General features: G+C 54.0%; 1 protein-coding gene across 2 annotated transcripts in view; it reads left to right on the forward strand.

Moving 5' to 3' along the window:
* PRKCA (protein kinase C alpha) overlaps positions 1 to 24,224 on the forward strand; it is a 292,405-nt gene that overhangs the window by 87,325 nt on the left and 180,856 nt on the right. The window lies entirely within an intron of this gene.

Below are 24,224 nucleotides of genomic sequence, written 5' to 3' on the forward strand. Positions count from 1 at the left end.
TCTTCTATGGAAGCAGTGCCCTCCCCTTTGGAAGGAAGAACTGGAGGGAAGGAAGGGTGAGGCTTGTTGGAGAAGATGGGGGTGGCTTGCAGGTTTCTGTGGGATAAGTTCTAAAAGCTCTGAGAACTCCCTACTTGCAAATGAGCCTAATTTAATCATCCTGGGAGATGATGGGAGAGTCTTCAGGGCAGTTTAATCGTCCTGAGAGATGATGGGAGAGTCTTCAGGGCACGTGTCTGCCTGTCCGCTCCTGGTTCCCGGTACTTTCTGAGCCAGAGGCTCCCAGTAACCGTGTCCCCAGTGCTGGCTGAATGAGTGAGCTCCCCCAGCATCAGGGACTCTCCCCAGAGCCTGTGAAGACCTGCTTTGTCTAAACTTCGCTGGGAGTGAGAACTGGCTACACTGAAAGGGAAGAGAAAGCATTTGGAGGATTCTTGACTGGCTGTTTTGACAGTCTTTAAAGTTTGAGACCAGATTTTGATCAAGTAGATAGGTGGTCTCTCTGGGCCTGGAGCCCTGGAATTCAGTGATGTCGTTGTACCCTGCCTGCCTTTCTTGGTGCCACAGAATCGTAATTTCTGAATTTTTCTCTCAAGGGAAATTAACCCTGAAAGAAGGAACGGCCAGAATGTCTACTGGCTCTTTGATACATGTTCATTTTGTACCAAAATGGAAATATTCTTAGGTCCTGAACTGGTGGGTGAATGTCTGATGGTCTCCATCAAAACTTGGCATGATGAGTTTCTCCACAGGATCTGTCGTCTTGTTACATGGCTTTTCTGCCCTCAGCCCACTCGCAGACCACCTTCTGCTTTTACTCAGGAGGGAAGCGAAACCTAAAGGATATGGTTGAGCAAAGCAGATGGGGAGAGGAAGTCAAGTGGAACTTCGTCTGGGGGGTTGCGGGTTGTCACAAGTTCACAGGCTTTTCTAAGGAAGCACTTCCCGGGCGGCGTCAGGTTCCCCCCCCCCCCCCCCCCCCCAGCCCTTTTCTCTCTCTCGGCTCTGTCATTGGTCTGTACACACGTGTCAGAATGTAGCTGGAGCAAACGTGGTAGACATGCTGAGCGTCTCTCGGCCTTACGGGGCGGGCCGCTGAACTTTTCCTTCCCTCTCCCACGCTTTGCTCTCCGCACCTTCTGCTCTGTCACTCTGTAGTTCTGGGTTCCTGAAGTTGGCTTCTGCTTCTGAGCTCAGGGCATGCTCCTGTGGTCATGAGGTAGAATGTACACAGCGTGAGTTTTCCCTGTTTTCTTCACACCAGGACGTTCCACCGCTGAGAGCGCGGAATGAACCCTCAGACGCTGAGGCTGCTGGAAACATGCATGTCAAGCATCTGAGAACGTTACAGGCGTGCCACGAAGGCACGTTCGTCTCAGGTTCATTTAAAAAAAGGGAGCAGACGGCTAAAAGCCAGCGATTCTTGTCAACAGTAGGGCTTGGCGCAAGAGCCCTGAGGCGGCAGGCAGACAGGCTCATCCCAGCGTCTCAGCGTGACCACTCCTCTTGAGATCCGGGACCTGTCGGAGGCTGTCTGTCTGGTCACTGTTACATACCATGATCTATAGTCCTAAACTGGTGGCTGGGTTATTTATAACCATCTTAAAACTCACCAGACACAGGTGCCATAGTGCTCTGACCTCGTTGGTTTGAAGTGATACTGCAGAGAGAGACGTGCTGTTGGAACCCTGGGGTCTGTTAGCAACGGCTGTGGGCATTTATCATGGAATTTCCCTTCACTCATCTCACCGAGATACTGCTGCCTCCCTGAGCGGTGAGGATGTCGTCAATGTAGTTAGCAAGCTGTTTTGTGTTTTTTTGGCCCAGATTCCTGCCTGATGCAACCTTTCATGCCCCATAGTCAATAGCTATGCCTGACATGATTGGGATTCCACACTTGGAGATCTTGGATTTATTTGAAATTTACAGGTTTGGAATTTTGATTACTTTTAATCTTATTTTCTGAATAATCTAGAAACGATAGATTTACTGATCAAATCAAGAATACATGGAATGAGGGTTAAGAAAGGCTCCGATTTCTTCCAGGCATCTTTGGAGGCATCATTTACATTCCATAATTGCTAACCCAACCCAAGATGGTCCCCCGAGGGCTGCCGCCTGCCATCCTGGTCACCCCCCCACCCAGGACCCTCCAGCAGACTGTTAGGGAGGCTTTTAATGTTTCCTGGTTTTCTTCCCAGGTAATCTGCAGTAATAATTACGGTTTGCTTGAATGGCCTGCTCCCAGCTGAGAAACACAATCATATCATGCAGTAAGAAATATTTAAAGCACACTTAGACTTGCAGAACCTTACACAGATAGCTCTAATTAGGCTGGGAGCACTTCTCTGGAGTGGAATGTGTTTAAGAATTCAATCTTAAGTGCGGGTGATGTCCCGTTTTTCAAACACAGCACACTGTTCCCTTCCTCTGCGAGCCCTTCTCTAGCTGCAGTGCACTTGAGCTAATAGAATCAAGTGCTCCAGTTCAAGTTTAAGAGCATAAAATCCCTGTTTATGAAAACAGCTCTTTTTGACACCTTGTAGCGTTATGATGAGGCAGGGGTGAAGGAGGGCTGGGACTTCTGTGGGGGGACCAGTGTGTCCTCCTTCCCCCGAGGATCTTTGAGAGGAGCATCCTGTTTTGGTCCAGGCCTGTCTCTCCACTTGCCCTGTGCGCCTTCAGCAGCTTTTCGATGAGAAGAAACTGTAGGTATTCTGAATATCAGGTGTGATTTTTCACTTATATAATATAGACTCTCTATATCATATAGAGAGTCTTCTAGAAATTCATTGCTTTATAAAATAATATTTGGAGTAAGAGTTTGTGATAGAAAAGTCTTCTAAATCTCAGAAAGTCCATCTGTGGAAGATCCATAATGTCTGAATCTGTCTCTTCTTCCTGCGTGTTTCTGTGCTATTTCTATGTAAGAGTTGAGTAAAATGCCATTCGCATATGAACATCCAAATAACGAGCGTGGCTCCGCTAGCTCAAAAAAAACATGCGAACCGTGTGGTTTTGAGTTAATGTTGGCTGTGGCTTGCTGATCAGCAAGGATTGCTGAGTTCCTCTTCCCTTTCTTGACTAATTTGGGGAAGAGGCTTCTCTGAGCTGCCTCCGCCTCCCCCTCTGCCAGCATCCAGACACATCACTTCTCGAGTCAAAGCCGTGACCGCCAAGCCTGCTCACTGGTGCTATCCTGCGGCCCAGGCTGGCTGCGTCCACTTTCTCCCGAGGGTGGTGGTGGTTTCGCCGTCCTGCCCGCCCAGGCCAGCGCTTCCCATCAGCTGCATCAGGAGAATTGCTCTTTGCTTTTTATTACGTGAAGGAAATTTGTCAGCTCCCTGTCAAACCATTATTTGAAGACTTTTGTTTTCATTGTCAAAGGTGCCAGGGATGGTACTGGTGTCTCTCACTGCAGAATCACTTGGAGGCATATTCACAGTACCACCCAGGATGAGAAAAAGAGTGGGGTTTCTGTGGCTTGATTACCTGACCCTGAAACTGAACAGTGTTGATGGGGGGGGTGGTTGCGGGGCAAGAGAGGCTAAGATGGTTGGATGGCATCACTGACTCAACGGACATGAGTTTGAGCAAACTCCAGGAGATAGTGAAGGACAGGGAAGCCTGGTGTGCTGCTGTCCATGGAGTCACAAAGAGTTGGACACAACTAAGCAAGTGAACAAACAACAATAATGTTGATGGAGAGTGACTACCTGGAGCTCAGGAAGAAAGTCTTGTAGTTTGCAAACCCAGTGATTCCCAGGAGCTTATTATGGGTCTGTTTGCATGTCATGTGTGCTTTGGAAAGCCCTGAGGTTAGCCCCCATGTGAACCGGATTAACTTGCAGGGGCAGGGTGGTCTTCCGAGAAGGACTCTGAGAGGCGCTGTGACTCAGGAGGGAGGGGACACAAGCAGGCCAGGCCCGGTGTCACTGAGGCAGGTTTTGTCCTCGTGGTGCCTCTGAAGCACCTGTTGTGGCCAAGGCTTCATAGGTGCCATTTCTGCTGCTGCTGGCTGTTGCCTTGTGTGTATCTCTGGAGTTGTGGCAGCCCTTTTGTGACCACGAGGACAGCTGCAGATGGTAGAGGGTAGGTGGGCTGAGTGGCTAAATCAGTCAGCCCTGGGATTTTCCTGCCACAGGCTTTCCTTGTTTTATAAGATAAATACCCCTTTATTGTTTAAGGCAGGCAGGCGCTGGCAAGCTATGGCCCATAGACCACCCACAACCTGTTTTTCCTAAAGTTTTATAGGAACACAGCAATACCCTATTGTCTGTGGCTGCTTTTGCCTTGTAACTGCAGAGTCGAGTAGATGTAAAAAAGGCTTGAGCCGTATGTTGTAAAATGTTTACTATCCAGCCCTTCAGAGAACATGTTTGCTGACTCCTGGTTCAAGTCCATATAAGTTCTATTTTCTGTTTATCTGAGCTTTTCCGGTAAAGATGTCACCTTGTTTTGTGCCTGTGGACTGGGATCATTGTGCAGACCTGGGCTTGGTAGATCAGAAGTGGAGTCCAGGCTGCAGATGTGCACTTCAGAGTTAGGAGAGCCTCCCGAGAACCAAGGAGAAAGGAGTTTCCAGGAACTGGGTCACAGGTCAAGTCGGGTTCAGATGGGCTGCAGTGTCGGTACAGTGGTGGCAGCTGCTTAGAAAGAGGAAATGAACGAGAAGGAAAAGCCGGGCTGGGGAGACTACTGACTTGCATTAAAAGATCCGGTCTTTGAAGTGAGACGCATCTTGAGGGTCTCAGATATTGGGTTGGCCGAACAGCTCACGTTCGGGTTTTTCCGTAACATCTTATGGAAGAACCCAGATGAACTTTCTGCCCAACCCAGTACAAGCCGTCGTGTGTAATCTGACGGTCCCAGAAAGGAAGGAGCCGAGTGCAGTTCTCACAGCTGCTGCGATGCCTGCTCTGTGGTTCTGGGCACAGAGCGAAGGAGACCCTCGGCTCGGGGCTGGCTGGTGCCCCTTGGCTTTGGTGAATGAGCCCATCTCTCCTTCCCAGGGTCAAGGCCAAGCTGATGTTATGGGCTTCAGTCGCACGTTCTGGCAGCCGCTGCTCTGAGCTTGATGGTTCTGATGCCTGAGTGAACAGGCTCGGGGAAGCTGGTAGATGGATTTAACGGTGACCAGGTGTGGCCGGCAGTGAACCCACAGGCCTTTGCACGAAGCAGTCGCGTTGCGCTGTCTTCACAATACTAGTGAACAGGTGAGAAGAGGCGTCAGGGAGACAGCCAGAGCCAGGGATGATTGATTTGAGCAGTTTTGGGGAGAAAGTGGTTGGCACCACACCAGCCGCATTCATGGGGGAAACTGCACAAGGCATTTTTTTTTTTAAGTCTATTCCAGAAAAGTTAAGTTGAAAGCTTCAGAGAGGATGGCTACTCCTCACAACAAGTATTTAATTTTGATGAAACAGAGGGAGTGAGGGATTCTTAAAGACGTGATGGTAAAATTAGATGTCTGCTGAAGCTTGGACCGCCTGAGGACGTCGCCAGTGGGGCGCACGAGGTGGGTTCCTGCAGGAGCCGGCTTTCCTGGACCCCAGGCTGCAGCGCCCCCGAGCATGTCTGCAGCTGATGGAGCTGGTCCTGTTTGTGCTGGAGCCTCGAGGCTCCGAGACAAGGCGGGAGGCTGATCCTTCATCTGCACCGCAGCTTTGCTTTCCCCGTGGGCGGGCTGTGTTGTCCCATCTCATCCTCAAGGGGCCTTTTGAGGGGTGGGCTGCAGGTGGGAGTGGGGACCAGGCTTGTGGGGGGGAGCTTTCCATTGCAGTCCGTAAGGGCCTCACAGTGCAAGGGGACCCAAATAAAAGGAAATCGGGGGCTTGAAATGATGAGTGATGGGCAGGGGAAGCAGGGATCTGGTCTTGAGGGCCCATCCATCAGCTGCTGCTGGAGACTCCTTCGTGGTCCGACCCCTTTGCTCTGGTGAAAGGCAGAACCAGGAGTGCATCTGCACTTTCATAGGGAGGTGTCCCTGCCCCCGCCACCCCCCACGCCCAGCCTGTGACTTTGGAGTCAGACTTGGGCTCCGGGGGGCCCTGGACGAGTGGCCTTGGTGGAAATCATGGCACCTGCTTGTCATAGAACAGTCCCTCAGTTATAGGAATGCTGCTACCTCATGGGGTTGTTGCAGAGATTGAAACGCAGTCACTGGAGCCTCCTGGGCCTCCGGGCCTCCCTGGAACACGGCACCTGTTCAGTTGACGTTGGCAAAGTGGGAAGGTCATCAGGAAGGTGCTGGTGAGAAGTGCCCGTGGTGATGCCGGAGGAGATTGGTGGCCAGACTGCGATGCTGGCAGGGAAACGCGGGGTCGTGGTCCGGCAGGAGGGGGAAGCGTCAGGGTGTGTGTAAAGGCTGAATCTTAAAGGAAGAGAGGCAGAGGTAACTGCGGGTCTGCAGGGCTGGAGGGCCAGGCCGGCCGCGGCGCCTGTGTAGGGTGGCGGTCAGGTGGAAGCCGGAGACCGACCCTTAGGGGCTCCCTGGCTGCTCTCAGGAGAGGAGAGGAAGCACTGGCTCAAAGCCCGCTTCTGCCTGCGGTCAGCGGGCGGCGTGGGCTGACTGCACCTCTTCCCTTCCTCGTTTGTAACCCGGAGCTGACGCTGCGTCTGCCTCATCAGGGGATCCTGAGGACTGAAGGAGATCATACACACAAAAGGCGTAGAGCCGCCTGGCGTGTAGCGAGTGGTCAGTAAATGTGGCGCTGTTTCCGTCTTTAGTGCTCATCACGCTGGAAGTCAGACCCATGTGTAGGGTGGCAGATACAAGGACGCGCCGTCTAGACTTGGGAGGTGCGGAGGGTGCTGGTGAGACAGAAGGGTCTTGCTGGTGGATGGACTCAGGGGTTGCTGAGTGGCGGATGGCCGCGTGGGCATGGCCATGGCGCCATGGGGACCCCCTGGATCAGCGGGCGGACCGTGGGGACACCAGAGGCACGCAGCGAGCCAGTGGGGAGTGGAAGACAGAGCGGAGACTGTTGTCATGGAAACCAAGGAAGGCGATTAGGGTTCTTTGTGTTTCTTTTTTTTTAATGTAAAGTCATGCAAGTCAGAGTCCATTGAGAGCTGACCGAGAGTTGAGGGGAGAGCACACGCTGATCGGGCCTGGCTGTTAAAGACGCTGGAGTGGTTTGGTGGTGGGATAATTTAGAAGCCAGGTTCAGGGACGCGGGACCCCCGTGGCTGCAGGGCGAATGAAAGCCCCGCTTCCCCAGGGGAGCCGCGAGTGGCTTAAAGCACAACCCGGAGAGGCAGGAAGTGAGAACTGGGAGTGAAGGAGGGCCTGCTGCAGGGGATGCGGGGGCGTGCGCGGAGGAGGAAGGAGGTGGGCGGGGAAGGGGCTTCCGCTTGCGTGGAGCCGGTGCAGGTCGAGCGAGCGCTGGGCCTTGCACCCAGGTGTCCCTACGGGTGGAGAAACCTGCTTTACGATCCACAGTTTTCTCATTCATCAGGCTTCTGAGTACTGAGAAAGCAGCAGCCCCTAGTCTGAAAAGCGTGTATTTTGAGGTGGTGATTTCTGCTAGAAAACCTGAGTTTGGAGACAGTGCACAGACCGACTTGCTTGTCCCCCTGGAGATGACGTGTCTCTGGCTGGTGCAGCGCTGAGCAGGAGGAGGAATTCGGGAGAGGAAACCCCAGGGCCGCTTGGGTCAGGATGCTGTGAATCCTAGAAGCAGACAGGCAGTTCTCTTTGTTTTCCTTCTGTCAACTGCTAATGGCTTAGGCAAGAGCAGAAAACTCCTTGGCTGACCCAAACCCACACAAATGAACTGGTCTCCCTCCCTGACCTTGCTTAGTTCTCTGAAATCCTTTATCTGTTGGCTCTTTCTGAGAACTGGCTGACCCAGCGTCCATAAATGTCTTTTAACAGGCACTCTTCCTGTTTGGACACTGTGAATAAATAAATCAGGCGACTTTACAGCCATACAGCGGGCTTCTCCTGGGCTGCTACTGTGTTGTTCTGATGGGCTGTCGGGGTTGAGAGGAGTGGAAATGAATTCCTAAACCCCCGGAGGTGACCGGGAGCAGCGTCCTGAGCAAACGGCTTTTGTGGCCATGGAGCCTTGGCTCCTCTCTCCGGGTTTGGAGGATCTGGGGGCCCCGAAGCCAGGAGCCTGATGCCCTTCATTCCTCCAGTTTATCCATCATCAAAGTAGCTCTGTGGGCAGAGGGTGAACCTGAGCATTCCAGAGCCTCCGGCCACCAGTGGCTCCAGCATCTCCAGTGGACGCTGCCCGGACACGGGTCCAAGTGCGGTCAGGAGCCCAAGCCTGTCACTGTCCAAGTGGTGTCTCTCTTTGGCCACAAAAAGCTCAAAACAGGGAGCATTTTAGAAAGGAAACAGGCTGTCTGGAAAACTTTGTCATTCATAGGGAGTCTTTCTGAGAACCAGTTACTTCATTTAAACCAAGCCAAGAAGATGGGGTTCCAGGGGAACAGAGCCAAGCACTCCATCTCAGTAGAGATGAGAACAGTTGCTGGCAGCAGTGAGGGCATCGGGGGGACCTCAGTGCATGAGGCGTCCCAGGTGGCTCCGCGGAAGGTCTGCCTGCCAGTGCAGGAGACACATTGGCAGGTGGACTCTTTAATTTTTAAAAGGTTTTGTCAGCATATTTGCTTTTGACTCACTTAGACAACACGTGCTTGTCAGACACCCTTCTCTCGAACTCCTGGTGGGTGCGGAGGATGGAGAAGGGGCCTCTGCCCCCACAGAATGTAGGGTTTAGCAGGGAGATGGGCCTTCAGTCATAAACCTCAACATTCAGGCAATCCTGACAATGGTATGTGACGCAAAGATGCCCCGGGCTCAAGGTGTTTCCAGTCCACGGGGGGCTGGTGATGGGAGGCGGCAGGCAGGGATGGGGGTTGTGAGAGTTGGTGAGGGACCACTGGGGGAGGAGGGCCATGGTGGCCCCACCCTGAGGACACACCCAGGCGCCCAAGTCCCCCGACCTGCCTGCTCTTAGGTGCAGAGTGGCAGCCACTGCTCCAGACTGTGGCCCGACTTCCTCTTTCTCTTCCAAAGTCTGTTTTTGTGTCTATAAAGGATCTGAAACCCCATCTGTCTGGTGAATTTTTTTTAAAACCCTTGAAAATGTTTATTTTTATACAGCTTCATGTGGTGTGTGTCTCATCCAGCCAGGATGCTTCTGTTCAGGTGGGTGGCTGGGTCACCCACCTGCATCCCCTGGGGAACTGGAGGTGAGAGTCTGGGAAGGGCCTCCAGAGGCGAGTCCTCCTCCTGGCCTGTGCTTTCCCTCGGAGTCTTGTCTTTGTTCTCAACACAACGAGTGTTGTTCAGGTGAAGACAGACCACCTGGCTTACAGGGAAGTGATCTGCTTCCTGGCCCGTTACTAAGGGGTGTGCACATTTACACCATAATAGATGCTAACAGTGTGACCGCTGGGCGACAGTTTTCTTAGAAGGACCCTGGGCTGACCGTGAACTACTTGCGGCTTTATTTTATGGCACACACTGCACCCCACACCTGCAAGTGTAGTAGCCTTTAGTAAATGCTGAGTGGCTGGACGGACAGACAGACTGAAGGACAGGAACATCATGGAGCATTGTACTCCCCGGTTCCAACGAGTTTACCTCTGCGACCTCAGCTTTGCCAAGGGATGTCCTTGATGGGACAGCACTAGGTCTGTCTGTTTTGCTTCTGGGTCTGGTCCTCCAGCCCACCGCCCTGCCCGCCGCCCCCCCCTCAGTCTCTCTCCTCTCTGAGTGATGTTTAAGACTCCCAATTCCACTCCATGCTTAGTCGTTGAGAGGTTTCCCATTGCTTCTGGGACAAACCCCCAGTTCTCTGAATGGATTATGGGGCCCTGTGTCTTCTGCCCCCGCAACCTCTCTGAGCCTTTTCTCACTTTCCTGGCTGTGCCCTGCCCACCTCCTGTCCCAGACCTTCGCCCCGGCTGCTCCTGGGCCTCCTGCTCTTCCCCACTGCTCTCCTGCTTGTGGCCACGTGTCTCCTGGCTTCCAGCCGAGACATCAGTGTTCTCTGGAGACTTTTGTTGGAGCCCAGACCATCTCAGACCCCCGTGATTTGCTCTCATATCGCCCACGCTCTTTCTTCCTAGCATTCATCTTAGGTGTGATGTTTTCAGAATTACAGTTCATATCTGTTCCATTAATCTGTAAGCTTGGTCATCTTTTAACTCCTGGACCCCAACATCTAGCACATAACTACCCAGTAATATTCACTTTTCACATGTGTTTTTACTTTTCTTACACACACACGTTCACACTCTTTTCTTGGGGATGACTCTTCTGAAATGAGGTGGTTACGAGCAGCTCCTGGATCCCTGCTTGTCTGAGACCAGTGACTGCTCGCATGTGGGGAAATGTGACATCGAAGGTGCTGACATGGACACGGCTCAGCTGTGCCCCCATCTCTGGGGGGTCATCACTGATCCGTGTGCCACCTTCCCAGGGCCGGTCCACAGGGTCTCTCTAGAGCCCGTGATGCCCGCAGACCAGCAGCCCAGTCTCAAGTCGTGACTTGCCCCGTTGTCGCAGGTGGAAGGTGAGGGCGTAGAACTCCAGATTACTGCCCCCAGCTGGGTGCCTGGGCTGCCCCTTCTGAGCCATGTCCGTGTGGGTCTGCCTGATGCTGTCATGATGCTGCGGTGGGTCATTCGCCAAGTGCCCTCTGACCCGAGTCCCAAAAGTAATGCATGAGAAATAACCTGGGGGATGGCTGTGATGAGGTGAGGGGCTCCTGTGACCCCTGGAGAGAAGCCCAGCCCTTGGTTTTGGAGACTGACTGACAGACTGCTTGGAAGTGGAGATGTAGAAAGCACGCCTGTTTGCTCTGGTGGCAGAGAATTCCCACGTGGGTGGGGAAGGAGGAACTTGACTCTGCAACTCGCCAGACGGGTTCTACCTTTACCTTCAGCTGCTCTGATGAGCAGCAGGTTGGGGCTTGTGGGGATCCCGGAAACTCACAGAGTGAGGGTCAAGGTGCCGGGTCATAGAGACGCTGTGAGGCTTCTGATGGGAGCTGGGCCTGCCTGGGCTGCCCTCTCATCTTTCACCTTCCCGTCCTGGTTCTTTTCACCCGCCTCACGGTGGGCGGCCTCTGGCGGTGTGATTGAGGGTGTTCTGTCCTTCTCACGGTGGGTGGCACTGGTGGTCTGATTCGCTGGAGGGCTTCTGAGAGGCCGACTGCCCGGTGAGCAAGGCCGGGGCTCAGCCCTCCTCCTGTGACCTGCAGGGAACACCTTTATGCAAGGTCCAGGACCCCGTGCTGGTAAACTGGCCCGTTCAGTGGGTCCCTGGTCAGGGGTGGGTCTCTGGGAGGAGAGGCTCGCCTTGGGGGCAGGGCTCCACGTGGAGGGCTAGGCTCGCCTTGGGGGCAGGGCTCCACGTGGAGGGCTGGGCTCGCCTTGGGGGCGGGCTCCGCGGCTCCTCTGCAGAGCTGGGCTCAGGCTGCACTTTGGGAGGGTTCCCCTGCCGCTTGAGTAGGAGTTCAGCTTTGGCGCTCGAGCTGTGAGTTATTTGTTGAAGGTGTTCCCGCCTCTGAAGCCCTTATTTGCACCTGGTGGAGAGAATAAAGCTTTTGACAGCAAAACATAATTTCCTTCCCTCCGTGTTTCTTTTCTTAGCAGTTTGGAAAAATCCCACTCAGTTTCTGACGTCCTTGAGCACCTTCCCTTCCACCCAGACGCATGGCGCACACGCAGTACACACTGCACGGGCCACGTCCCAGGCGCACGCGCAGTGCCCACGGCGCGCGCCACATCCTGGGTGCACGGGCGTGCGAGGTACACACAGCATGTGTGCATGTGTGCATGTGCCCATGTGCCCGCTCCGTGGGGCCCTGAGGTTCTGGTGACACGAGCTGCCCCTGAATTGGCCACCTGGACTGTGACGTTTCCAGGGTGGGGGGCAGGACTCCGAATAAAGCCTTTGCCCCTGCGATTCCCTGCAAAGTGAGCTTCCTGGGGTCCAGTCCCCAGGCCTGAACCCTGAGAAGGGGGCCGGGAAGAGACAGGAGACGCAGAGCCCTGTGCAAGTGCGTCCGACAGCGATGTCTCCAGGCTGCCCAGGGGCAGTGGGTCTGTGCTGATGACCCTGGAGCCCGAGCATCTGAGGTCTTGGCCAGGTAGAACAGTGACCCGGAGTGGAAGCTGTCTTGTGGCCTGGGGGAGAGGAACCCCCCTCACCAGGGCGCAGGCCTGGCTGAAGCCTGGGGGAGGGTCTGTAACTGTGATGCCTCAGAGGACTTCAGCTTCCACCTGTAGACAGACTCATTCTGTTGTTCAGTCACTAACTCATGTCCGACTCTCTGCGACCCCAGAGACTGCAGCACGCCAGGCGTCCCTGCCCTTCACCCTTCACTGTGTGCCGGAGCCTGTGGCCTTGCAGAATCCTGTGGTAGCAATGTTTAACTTGAAGTTCTGCCAGATTGTCTCCAAACACGACGTCACAGTCCACAGCCACGAACGTTCCAGTCTCTCCACAGTTATGCCAACACTTGCTGTCATCTTTGCTGGATGTGAAGTGGTGTCTCATTGTGGCTTGAATTTGCATTTCCCTAATGACTCACATTTATCATCTTTTCATAAATTTATTGGCCATTTGTGTATTTTTTTGGAGAAAATGTCTATTTAAATCCTTTACCCATTTTAAAACTGGTTTCTTATTGCCGTGTAAGAGGTTTTTTATATATTCTGAATATAAGTCCCTTATTTGATATATTATTTGCAATAATTTTCATTCTGTGAGTCTTTTTTTCACTTTATTGATGTCCTTTGAAGGATAAAACTTTTGATGTGTGATTTTTTTTTTTCTTTTGTCACTTTTGGTGTTATATTTAAGAAACCCCTGCCTAATCCAAGATGAAGAAGATTTACTCTAATGTTTTCTTAAGAGTTTTGCAGTTTTAGCTCTTGACATTTAGCTAAACAGGTGATCCATTTTGACTTGGGTTTTATATATGGTGTGAGATGGGGTTGCAATGACATTCTTTTTGCATGTGGATATCCAGATGTCCAGCACTGTTTGTTGAAAAGACTGTTCTTTTATTTATTGAACTTATTTAAGCAAACAACGTTCACCCATTTCTCTCACCCCCCACCTTCTGCTCTCAGCACCAACCTGTTGTTCATATCTTTGAGCTTAGTGTTTTCATGTCGATTCCCCAGATAAGAGAGTATACGGCGCTTATTTCTCTGTGGACTTGTTTCACTTAACAAAGATTGTTATTCAGCCCCTCAGTCATGTCTGAATCTTTGCAACCCCACAGATTGCAGCTCGCCAGGCTTCCCTGTCCTCCACTATCTCCTGGAGTTTGCTCAAACGTGTCCATTGAGTTGGTAATGCCATCCAACCATCTCATCCTCTGCCTCTCTCTTCTCCTCTTGCCTTCAAACTTTCCCAGCATTAGGGTTTTTTCCAGTGAGTTAGCTCTTTGCATCAGGTGGCCAAAGTATTGGAGCTTCAGCTTCAATAACAACAGATTCCCTTTTAATTTAAGAGAGTTTGTCATAGAAATAAGTTCCAGACTTACTTCAATATCAAGCTATCAAAAGACAGGCTAATAAGTCATGAAGAGTGTATTTAGAGGACTAGCTCCCTGAGGCTGTGGTCCTGTGATCAGATTGGCTAGTTTTCTGTGAATATGGTTTCAGTGTGTTTGCCCTCGGATGCCCTCTCGCAACACCTACCATCTTACTTGGGTTTCTCTTACCTTGGACGAGGGGTACCTCCTCATGGCTGCTCCAGCAAAGCGCAGCCGCCGCCCCTTACCTTGGACGAAGGTTCTCTCCTCACGGCCGCCCCCTGACCTTGAATGTGGAGCCGCTCCTCTCCGCCCTCCTGCGCCCGCACAGCCGCCGCCCCTTACCTTGGACGAAGGTTCTCTCCTCACGGCCGCCCCCCTGACCTTGAACGTGGAGCCGCTCCTCTCCGCCCTCCTGCGCCCGCGCAGCTGCCGCTCCTTGGATGTGGGGTGGTTCCTCTGGGCCGCCGCTCCTGACCTCAAGCCAGGCTTCAGCAATATGTGAACCTTGAACTTCCATATGTTCAAGCTGGTTTAGAAGAGGCAGCGGAACCAGAGATCAAATTGCCAGCATCCACTGGATCATAGAAAAAGCAAGAGAGTTTCAGGAAAACATCTATTTCTGCTTTATTGACTATGCCAAAGCCTTTGACTGTGTGGATCACAATAAACTGTAGAAAATTCTGAAAGAGATGAGAATACCAGACCATCTGATCTGCCTCTTGAGAAACCTGTATACAGGTCAGGAAGCAACAGTTAGAGCTGGACATGGAACAACAGCCTAGTTCCAAATAGGAAAAGGAGTACATCAAGGCTGTATATTGTCACCCTGCTTATTTAACTGATATGCAGAGCACATCATGAGAAACGCTGGGCTGGAGGAAGCACAAGCTGGAATCAAGATTGCCAGGAGAAATATCAATAACCTCAGACATGCAGACGACACCACCCTTATGGCAGAAAGTGAAGAGGAACTAAAAAGCCTCTTGATGAAAGTGAAGGAGGAGAGTGAAAAAATTGACTTAAAGCTCAACATTCAGAAAACTAAGATCATGGCATCTGGTCCCATCACCTCATGGGAAATAGATGGGGACACAGTGGAAACAGTGTCAAACTTTATTTTTCGGGGCTCCAAAATCACTGCAGATGGTGATTGCAGCCATGAAATAAAAAGACGCTTACTCCCTGGAAGGAAAGTTATGACCAACCTGGATCGCATATTTAAAAACAGAGACATTACTTTGCCAACAAAGGTCCGTCTAGTCAAGGCTATGGTTTTTCCAGTGGTCATGTATGGATGTGAGAGTTGGACTGTGAGGAAAGCTGAGTGCTGAAGAATTGACGCTTTTGAACTGTGGTGTTGGAGAAGACTCTTGAGAGTCCCTTGGACTGCAAGCAGATCCAACCAGTCCATCCGAAAGGAAATCAGTCCTGGGTGTTCATTGGAAGGACTGATGCTGAAGCTAAAACTCCAATACTTTGGCCACCTGATGTGAAGAGGTGACTCATTGGAAAAGACCCTGATGCTGGGAGGGATTGGGGGCAGGAGGAGAAGGGGACGACAGAGGGTGAGATGGCTGGATGGCATCACCGACTCGATGGGCATGGGTTTGGGTGGACTCTGGGAGTTGGTGATGGACGGGGCTGTGTGCTGCAATTCATGGGGTCGCAAGGAGTCAGACACCACTGAGTGACTGAACGGAACTGGACTGAGCTCCCTGAGAAAGTCCTGGCGGGAGCCTGAAGGTGATACTAACGTGCAGAGGGTAAGGGAAGAGCTGTCCCTCCAGATGTACATGAACAGTGGCAGGGTCGAGAGGGGTCAGGCTCACTAGAGAGTGTTGGAAAAGGGAGCTGTTAACCAGTATCCTTTTCAAGTCCCGTTCACCTCCCCTGGCAGCTCTGCCCTCCACCTTGGGATGCAGCGTTGGTTGGTTATCTGGGCGTGGCGGGGAGCCCTGAGGGGGAGACGGGTGTCTGCTGTTTGCTCCGTTCCCTTTGGCAGCTGTCCTCTCCTGAAGGCCTTGGCAGGAGCCAGTGCTTCTCCGCCCGCTTTCGGAAGCGCTGTGTCTGTGCCCCTCACGTCGTGTGGGTGTTGGGTTATTTTTCCGCCTCTGCAGGCGAGGCTGTCTTATTCCCTCTGTGTCTGTAGGTTTGCTGCATTTAGGGCGTGGAGAAGGTACTTCCTTACTGGATTGAATGTAGTTAAGCCCCTGCAGTGGCACCATGACGTCTAGGCCCTTCAGAGTGACGACTTGGTGGAGGATGACCTTGGTGCTGTGTGTCCTTTTTCATGACAAGTTGATGTCGCGCTGTCACTTTGTTTTGTTGGAACCAGAGTGCAAACTTAGCCCCTCAAAGCTTCAGGACTTTGGCCACCTGATGCAAAGAGCCACTCGTTGGAAATATCCCAATGTGGGAAAGATTGAGGGCAGGAGGAGAAGGGGATGACAGAGGATGAGATGGTTGGATGGCATCACCGACTCAGTGGACGTGAATCTGAGCAAACTCTGGGAGGTGGTGAAGGACAGGGGAGCCTGTGTGCTGCAGTCCATGGAGTCACAAAGAGTCGGACAGAACTTGGCGACTGAACAACATTAGGATTTGTGGATCATTAGTTACTTTGGGGATATTGCAGTTTGCCCTAATAAATGCAGTTTTGCAAAAGCAAGAGCTCATTATGGGGATGGCTAAGCAGCTGCCTTGGAGCTCCGTGAAAGTTGATTTTAGAATCAGTGTGCCTGATGGAAGTCAACTGCCTTGTGTTCCTTGGGGCCTGTTTGGCTCAGGGCCGTTGAAGTGCTTCGTGTGGCAAGGGTGGTGAATCAAGAAGGAACTCGTATCCTCGTAGGCCCTTTAATCGTTAGAAGCCCTGTATTTCTGTGCCGACGTTTATTGTGAAAACGAGTTGCAAAAAAACCTAAATTTAGTGATCAAACACATCAGGACTGGATTATTCAGGTTATAACAAAAGCCTGTGCTATGAAGAACTCGCCGTGGTCTCCTGGCCCTTTGATTTGCCAAAACAGAGCCAAGTGAGCCCTGCCCCCCTGCCCTCCGTCCCAAACCCCTTTAAGTGGTCAGTGAAGATATTCATACACCTTTGTCTCCAAAATGTGCTTTTGAAAAGTAAGGTGGATGTAATGTTAGCAAGTACCTCCATGGACAGAAGAGATTCTGGCCAACAAACAGACCAGATGTAGTTGTGTTTTAAACTTACGGAATCTGTCAGTTTTGCTCACCTTCTCTGCATGGTTCATAGTGTCTTGAGAGAGAGGTTAGCCCAGCTTTTAGGAGGCATCACACACAAAAAGCAGTAAACCACCAAACCATGCTACATGAGCTTCAGAGCATGGGTGGGTGGAGACACGGAAGCATCTTCCTGTGATTCCTCAGCCATTTTTTTTTTTTTTTTCCTCAGCCATTTTTGAAAAACAAACGTATGCCAAGCAGCAAACAGACCCAGCCCCGACCTTGTTCAGGGTCTCTGCATCCAGCGTGCCCCACCCTTGTTCTTCCCCCAGAGCTCCCGTCTGCGTCCCTGACACCAGGCTGAAGGCAGCAGTGTGTCCATCGTTCAGATTCAGTTCAGCCCAGAGAAGAGGCATGTGGACACAAGGCTGGGGCCTCTGTAAGCAGGATGGCAGGTGCTGAGAGAGAGGGTTGGATTAAAAATAGGCCAGGATGGTGGCGTCCAGGCTTAGGGTGGCGGTTCTTACTGTTGAGGATGTGTTCCTGTAGCCCGCCATGTGTCTAGAGGGCCGGCCGCCCTGCCTGTCCGCCTCACTCCAGGACAAGACCCCGACTCCATTGTTGCTTGTCTTAGGGGGGTCCTGCATGCCCCGACTGGTCAGCTCGGAGAGCCTGTGAGTGTGGAGTTCTGCAAACGGGATGGACTTACGTAAACATGTCACGCTGATAGGGGGCTGTACTGATTAGCTGCACATGAAATGGGAGTTAAATTCAAAAACTCTAATGAATTGTAAAGACCTAATGATTTGTATTGTGTGATGAGCTAAACCTCTGTAATTTTGTGCCATACTTGTCTTTCCATCATGTGACCAGCAGCCTCTAAATAAAACCAGATGATTTCCTGCCTAAAAAAAAAGAATAGGCTCAGATGCCCACTGCCCAGTCTGCCGCAGGAGTGCTGGGTCCTGTCCGTGGGCCTGGGGGAGGCCCTGGGTCCCGCGGGGGCTGGACGCAAGGGTGCTGTGTCTGCGAGAAGGCCCGGGGTGGGGGGGTGCGCCAAGGGGACAGGGAGCTTGGCGTTGGGAGAAGCCCCTGTCAGGGCGTTTCCTCCGGTGCCCTCACCGTCACCGAGCTGGCCCTCAGCCACAGTGGCTCCTTGGAAGCTCTGGCGGGGCGGTGGGGCGGGACGCCCGCTGCCCCCAGCGACGGGGGCCTCGGGGCCTGGGCCCGTGTGCTGTGCTGCGTGCGGCGTTTGTGACAACCACCAGCTCACGCCACGAGCAACACACTTTGATCTTTTCCACTTGAACTTCCGAAGACGACGGTACTGTTTGGAGCTGTGACGTGGCGGCTCCCTGCCGAGGGAGACCTCGGAGCCTCGCTGAAAGCAAAGCGGAACTTGACCCACTGGATGGCTGTCCTCTCACCTTAGAAAGAGAGCGTGTCTGGTGATGAGAGGGGTGGGGGAGGAGGTGCCCAGCCGACTCAGAAGAAGCCACACAGTGAATCTGTGTCTCCGTCTGTGTCCTTCTGTCTCGGATTCCTCACTCCACTAACCAAGTGCTGCATTGATTCACAATGATGAAATTTAGAGACTTAGCCACAGGTATTCATCTTCAGAAGGAAATAGAAGGGGTGCCTGCCTCCCTGGTAAAGCCACAGATTTCATCTCAGAACTTCAGGTCTGCATGTGGCTTCTTCCAGATTTGGTCTCTCAGCAGAGAGTCTAATGACAGAACATGATAGAAGTTAACATCAGGAAGCAAGCTTTAATTTACAAAAATTTTAAAGTACAGAATTAGAAATATCCTCCCCCCCCCCACTTGGAACAGCATCGGTAAAAGATGCTTTTGTTCATTTGGGCTTGTGTGTTAACATGCAGGTCATATATATTTAAATTTCTGTTTTTTCCTAGAATAACACAATGCCCTTTTTTTCCTAATTAGAATATGTCCACAGAAGAAAGATGCTTTTGCTTGTCATGTTCTGGCAGCGTTAGAGACTGGAGCAGGTATTCTGCAGGAGTGGTGCTCAGGTTATGTTCCTGTTTGCCTTTCTGCTCCCGCTGGGGCCTGGGTGGTGGTGCCTGATGGGGAGGGGTGCGGGGGGTGAGGGGGTGGGTGGGGCCTGGAGGGATGGCCAGCCCCCACCCCCGGGGCACAGTCCCCCTGTGGACACACACCCCCGTCCCTGGGCACGTTCCCCCACCCCACCCGGATTCCTGAGCCCCGGACCCCTCAGCCCCGCCAAGGGTGGGCTTTCACGTGGGCCAGGACACAGGAAGGCCGTGCTGTGGCTCCTGGCAAATACCTCTCCGTTTCTGCCTCAGCCTCACTGTCCAGGAAGCGGGATGAGAGGACGTCGCTGGGAAGCAGAGCTGACAAGGGCCTCCCGCCTCGCCCCCCATTTATGTGAAGTCACTTACAGCCCCTCCGAGGGGCCAGCGTCCCGCTTCACAGCCCCTCCCATAATAGAAAGTCACTTACAGCCCCTCCGCGGGGCCAGCAGCCCGCCTCACCGCCCCTCCCTCAATATAAAGCCGCTTACGGCCCCTCCACGGCCCGGCACGTCTCACACTGGGGGTCGGGGTACCAGGCGGCCTGTGTCCTCGGGCCTGGCTGCTCTGACTTGCTGGACGCACACAGCGGGGCCGGCCTGTCTGAAGTGCCTCTGCCTTTCTGCTCCGGCACCTCCAGCTCCTGGTGGGGCTTCACCCGCCTCCCAGACCCAGCACAGCCTGTCTCCAGGCTCTGCCCTTTGGTTTGGGCACCTCTGGGGAGGCTGCTGTGTCCTTGCAAGGGTTCCGGGTCGGGGGGGGGGGAGGTCACGGGGTGAGGAGGGCCGCCTGCTGTCTGAGCGCCCCGCTGTCTCCTCCAGGAACCTCAGTGTTTTCCCGGCAGCTGTGCACACCCCTGCCGGTTCCCGGGCCTTTGAGGGCTGCAGAGGGCCTGGGCAGGCCTGGCTGAAGCAGTGTGCCTGAAACTCCCAAGGGGGCCCCAGGCTTGGTCTCTGCTATGACTGAACCACACACATGGCTGGGCTCCCCGAGCAGGGGGCCCCTGACACCCCACTGAACCTGGAGGTGGAGTCCTGTCCCCACCACATCCAGCCAGCTTTGTGTGCGGGGAGGCGCTGGGGGGACGAGCGTCCCGTCTGAGTGGCCGAGGATGCCTTCCCCATCGCTGTCCCAGAGATGGAGCCAAAAGTTCTTTGACCCCTCACTCCCTGTTGCTGGAGGTCATGGAGGTGGAAATGCACCGAGTTAGAAACCCCGACGGATCCTGTGGCTTGGGGCAAGAGCTCTGGGGTTGGGGGGTGGAGCGCTGAGGGGCCCCAGGAGTATATGTGCTGCCGAAGTGAGCACTGGGGGCCCCCCACCCTCCACCCGGCTCTGCATCACTCCCCGCTTCTGTGTGCGACCTCGAGACAGCCCAGTGGCCCCCCTCCACGGCCACTTGAAAGTGGGCCCTTGCTGGGAAGGAGACCCGGTTACACTTCTTCCCACATGTCTGGGCTTTTTTCTACTCAGACCTAATGTTGGTCTCAGTTTTGCCCTAACACTCTGAGGTGTAAACACATGTTTTTGAGGTTTCCAGCAGGACCCCTGTAGATCCAATGGGAGTCAGAATACCTTAGTGTTTTTATCCCCAGAGCCCACAGCAGTGGCATTGGATTTTGTTTTGTTTTTTTTAAATGGTGGGACGTGATCTCTGAGTTATTGATCAGCCCCAGTTATGGTGCGTACTCATCAGTGTTGGGTATGAGCCCAATACTTATAGACTTTGGTTTCTTTCTGAAAACAGTTTTGCCCCATGCTGTAGTTTCATGATGTGGTTTTACCAGAATTAATCTGAAATCGGTTTATACAATTTTATTCAGCTGCAAGTTGGTCTGTGCCAGACAAGCCAGGCCAACCATCCGCAGACCCCTCACCCCTCTGGACAGTCTCTTGTACGCAGCAGCCACGGCATGTGCTAAGGCCCCGGGGACTCCTCCGTCAGTGTTCCAGCTCCCTAGGGAAGGCGTCCCGGGGGTCAGCCTCAGGTGTGAGGCCCTGGGTGCCAGGTGGTGACTGCATGGACTCTGGGGCAGAGGACTGAACATTCTTTTTGAAGAAACCGGGTAGCACTAGTGGTTAAGAACCCGCCTGCCGGTGCAGAAGACCTAAGAGACGCGGGTTCAATCCCTGGGCCGGGAAGATCCCCTGCAGGAGGGAAGGGCAACCTACTCCAATATTCTTGCCTGGAGATTCCCACAGACAGAGGAGCCTGGCGGGCTGCAGTCCGTGGAGTTGCAAAGAGTCAGACATGACTGAAGCGACTTATAGGCACGCACGGATTTTAGTAGTTGGGTTTGGAGGTCATGGGCTCTGGTCAGGCCTAAGGTTTGGGAGGTGGCCAAGCCCCGAGGCACAGATCAGCTGGGCGGGGAAGCCCCCTCCATCCCTGTGGCGCCTGCCCTCCCCCCGACCCCGGACTGACCCTGCTGGGAACAGGAGTGGGAGTGGGGCGGGCTCCCAGCAGCAGTGGGGTTTGCAGAGGGAGGCGGGGCCTGGGGGCAGGCGGCAGACCCGCGGCCAGCAGCAGCTCTGGACTGGCTGTGGGTGGGACCGCCTGTTCTCAGAGGAGGGTGTCCTCAGCACAGACGAGTCAGGGACCGCCTGTATTCAGCTGCTCCTCTGGGATGTTCTTATTTTTTTTTTCTTTGCAAACTGACTTCATTCACACTATTTGGCAACACAAGGCCGATTTTGGAGCCTCCTTCTCTTTGGCAGGAAAAGTTCATTAATTTTAGTCAGCTCCCCACTCATTTCACAAATGAGCTTGAAGAAATGAAGTGCCTGTCGTTGCCACACAGACACCAGACGTTGCCAGGAGTGCGGAGTTTTCGGGGAGGGAGTTTGTTGGTGCCCAGAGGGGAGTGAGTTCTCGGGGCACTCAGAGCTGCCAGGGGGACACGGAATGCAGGCGCCTGCGGGCCGTGGGCCTGATCGCCCCTGGAGATGCCCTCCTCTCCTAGGTTCCGGAAACGCACAGGCTCGGCACAGTGACAGCCGTCTGGCTGCGACAGGCTTACCGGACGGCATCCGTGCCCGTGCAGGAAGAGCCTGCGGGGCCTGTGGTTCACTGTGGTCTGACCTGCGCCCCGCTGGACCCACGGAGCCCGAGGTGGGCGGAGCCGAGCGCCTCCCGTCCCCCCGCTGCCCTGCCCTCTTAGTTGGGGGTTGGGGAGCGCACACACCTCTTCCGTCCCGGGCCCGCCCCCCGCTCCCCTGTCCTGAGTTGGGGGGTGGAGAGCCTGGCCCCCGGCACGTCAGTCCCCTCCCGGCTCTCTTTGCCCCTCTGCTGGGTTTGGGTAGTGTCCTCTCAAAATTCACGTCCACTTGGGATCTCACCGGGCGACCTCGTTTGGAAATAGGGCCTTGGCGGATGTGGTCGGAGAGGAGGTCACGCTGGCCGAGGCGGATGCGGGCCGCTGTCCTCGTGAGACGGCCGGGTGGCCCTGGGCGGGAGCGGCTGTGAGCACACCCTCCGCCTCCGGAAGGCACCGCCCTGTCGGCCCGGGTGTGGGACTCCTGGCCCCCGGGGTCCCGAGGACGCGCGCCTGCATGCGGAGCCCCTGGTGCATGCCTCCTTGTCGGGGCGTCCAGGAAGCCCACACCCCCGCCCGCGTCCTGCGGCTGCTGATCGCGCGGGGCTTCCTCCTGTCCCGCCCAGCGCGGACACCAGCGGCTTCTCCCGTCCGAGGCTCTGAAGAGGCTGGGGTCCCAGACCCGGACCGCGGGGCGCCCTGGGCCCTGCTGTGCCGCCCACGGGCCAGTGGAGGAGGCGGGGGTGTCTCGGCCTAAGACCCCGGGTTGTTGGCCCGCGGGCAGCCTCCACCTCTGCTGTCTCGGGAGACGGGGGTGGCCGTCGGGGTCACCGTCATTGTCAGAGGAGAAGCGAAGGCCAGGAAACCCACCTCTCCCTCCAGCCCTGGCTTCCGCCGAGGAGACAGGGGGCCGCTTGGTCTGGGCGGAACGCACCCCCTCCACTGCAGGCTCCGCTGCGGAGGGACGGACGCCCACCCGCGTGCTGAGGAGGAGGCATCATCCGGGGAGACAGCAGACGGGGCGTGACCCCAGGGGTGCTGTGGACGGCTGTGGACGTCAGCGGTGTTCAGAGTGGGGCCGGGGAGCGGCTGGTGACTTGATGAAGGAGGGTTTCTGCCTGGGGTGATGCTGGCCAAGCAGCTTCCTGTTTTACCAAGAATTTAAGCTGGAAGGTTACCTTGGGATCCTCTCCACGGCTTATAATCTCACCAGGGCTTTAGGTATTTGTCCAAGAGAAAAGTTCTTAGCCATGTCCGTATTTGTCCTCAACTGGGGTTAGGACCTTTGCGTTTGGGGTGCAGAATCGGATTTCTTAGTGGGGGCTTTGTGACTGTGCCCACGTGGGAGTCTCAGACTTTGCTTCTGACGCGTTCGGTCTTGGAGAAACCCCCTCGAGCTGGTGGAGAGAAGGATGCCGTCCCCGGGGGCTGGTGATGCCTTAAGGTGGTTCCCCGGCCAGGCACCGGGCTCGCCTCGAGCGCTCAGCGGGGGTGAGCCGTCATCCCTGACCAGCTGAGTCACCTCCTGGGCCTTTCTGGGCGTCAGTCTCCTCTTCACAAAATCAAAGACTGGGGCCTGGTGATTTCACGGATTCCTACTGGATGTGAGAACCTCTGTCGCCTCGCATCCACCAGGGGGTTTGAAGAAGATGCCCAACGTAAGCAAGACAACCTTTACAAAGTCGCGAGGGTAGTGATTTCCACACCCAGGTGGCCCGAGAGGACCACCCCCAGCTGCTCAGTCGGTGGGGGTGTACCGATTTCAGTATCTTTAATTTGAGGTATTTTTGAACCATGAAAGAGAACCTGTCTCAGAATCACACAGTGAGGTGTTTGTTCTTCTGTTAGGATCCTTGTGTGAATGAATCTGCCTTCTGTTTAGGCCACTGGAATCAGGTTACATTGGAGACATTAAGGCTCAAAGAAATCTACAACTTTCTGGAACAGAGCCTGGAGTTTGGAATTAAGCAGAGTACTAGAAACAGTCTTGGACAGCAAGGAGATCAAACCAGTCAATCCTAAAGGAAATCAACCCTGAATATTCTTTGGAAGGACTGATGCTGAAGCTCCATCACTTGGGCTACCTGTTGCAAAGAGCTGACTCACTGGAAAAAGACCCTGATGCTGGGAAAGATTGATGATAGGAGGAGAAGTGGGCAACAGAGGACGAGATGGTTGGATGGCATCACTGGCTCAATGGGCATGAGTTTGAGCAAGCTCCGGGAGATAGTGAAGGACAGGGACGCCTGGCGTGATGCAGTCTGTGGGGTCACAAAGAGTCGGACGGGACTCAGCAGCTGAACAATGAACAACTAGAAAAAGCCACCATGAAAACCCCTAGTAGGACATTCTGATGCTGCTACTGGGGTTCTTATTAAGGACCCTTTCAGAATCTTCTGAAAATTTACTGTAATTTTTCCTATA

Source organism: Dama dama, chromosome 5 (assembly GCF_033118175.1).
Source record: "Dama dama isolate Ldn47 chromosome 5, ASM3311817v1, whole genome shotgun sequence".
NCBI classification, from domain to species: Eukaryota; Metazoa; Chordata; class Mammalia; order Artiodactyla; family Cervidae; genus Dama; species Dama dama.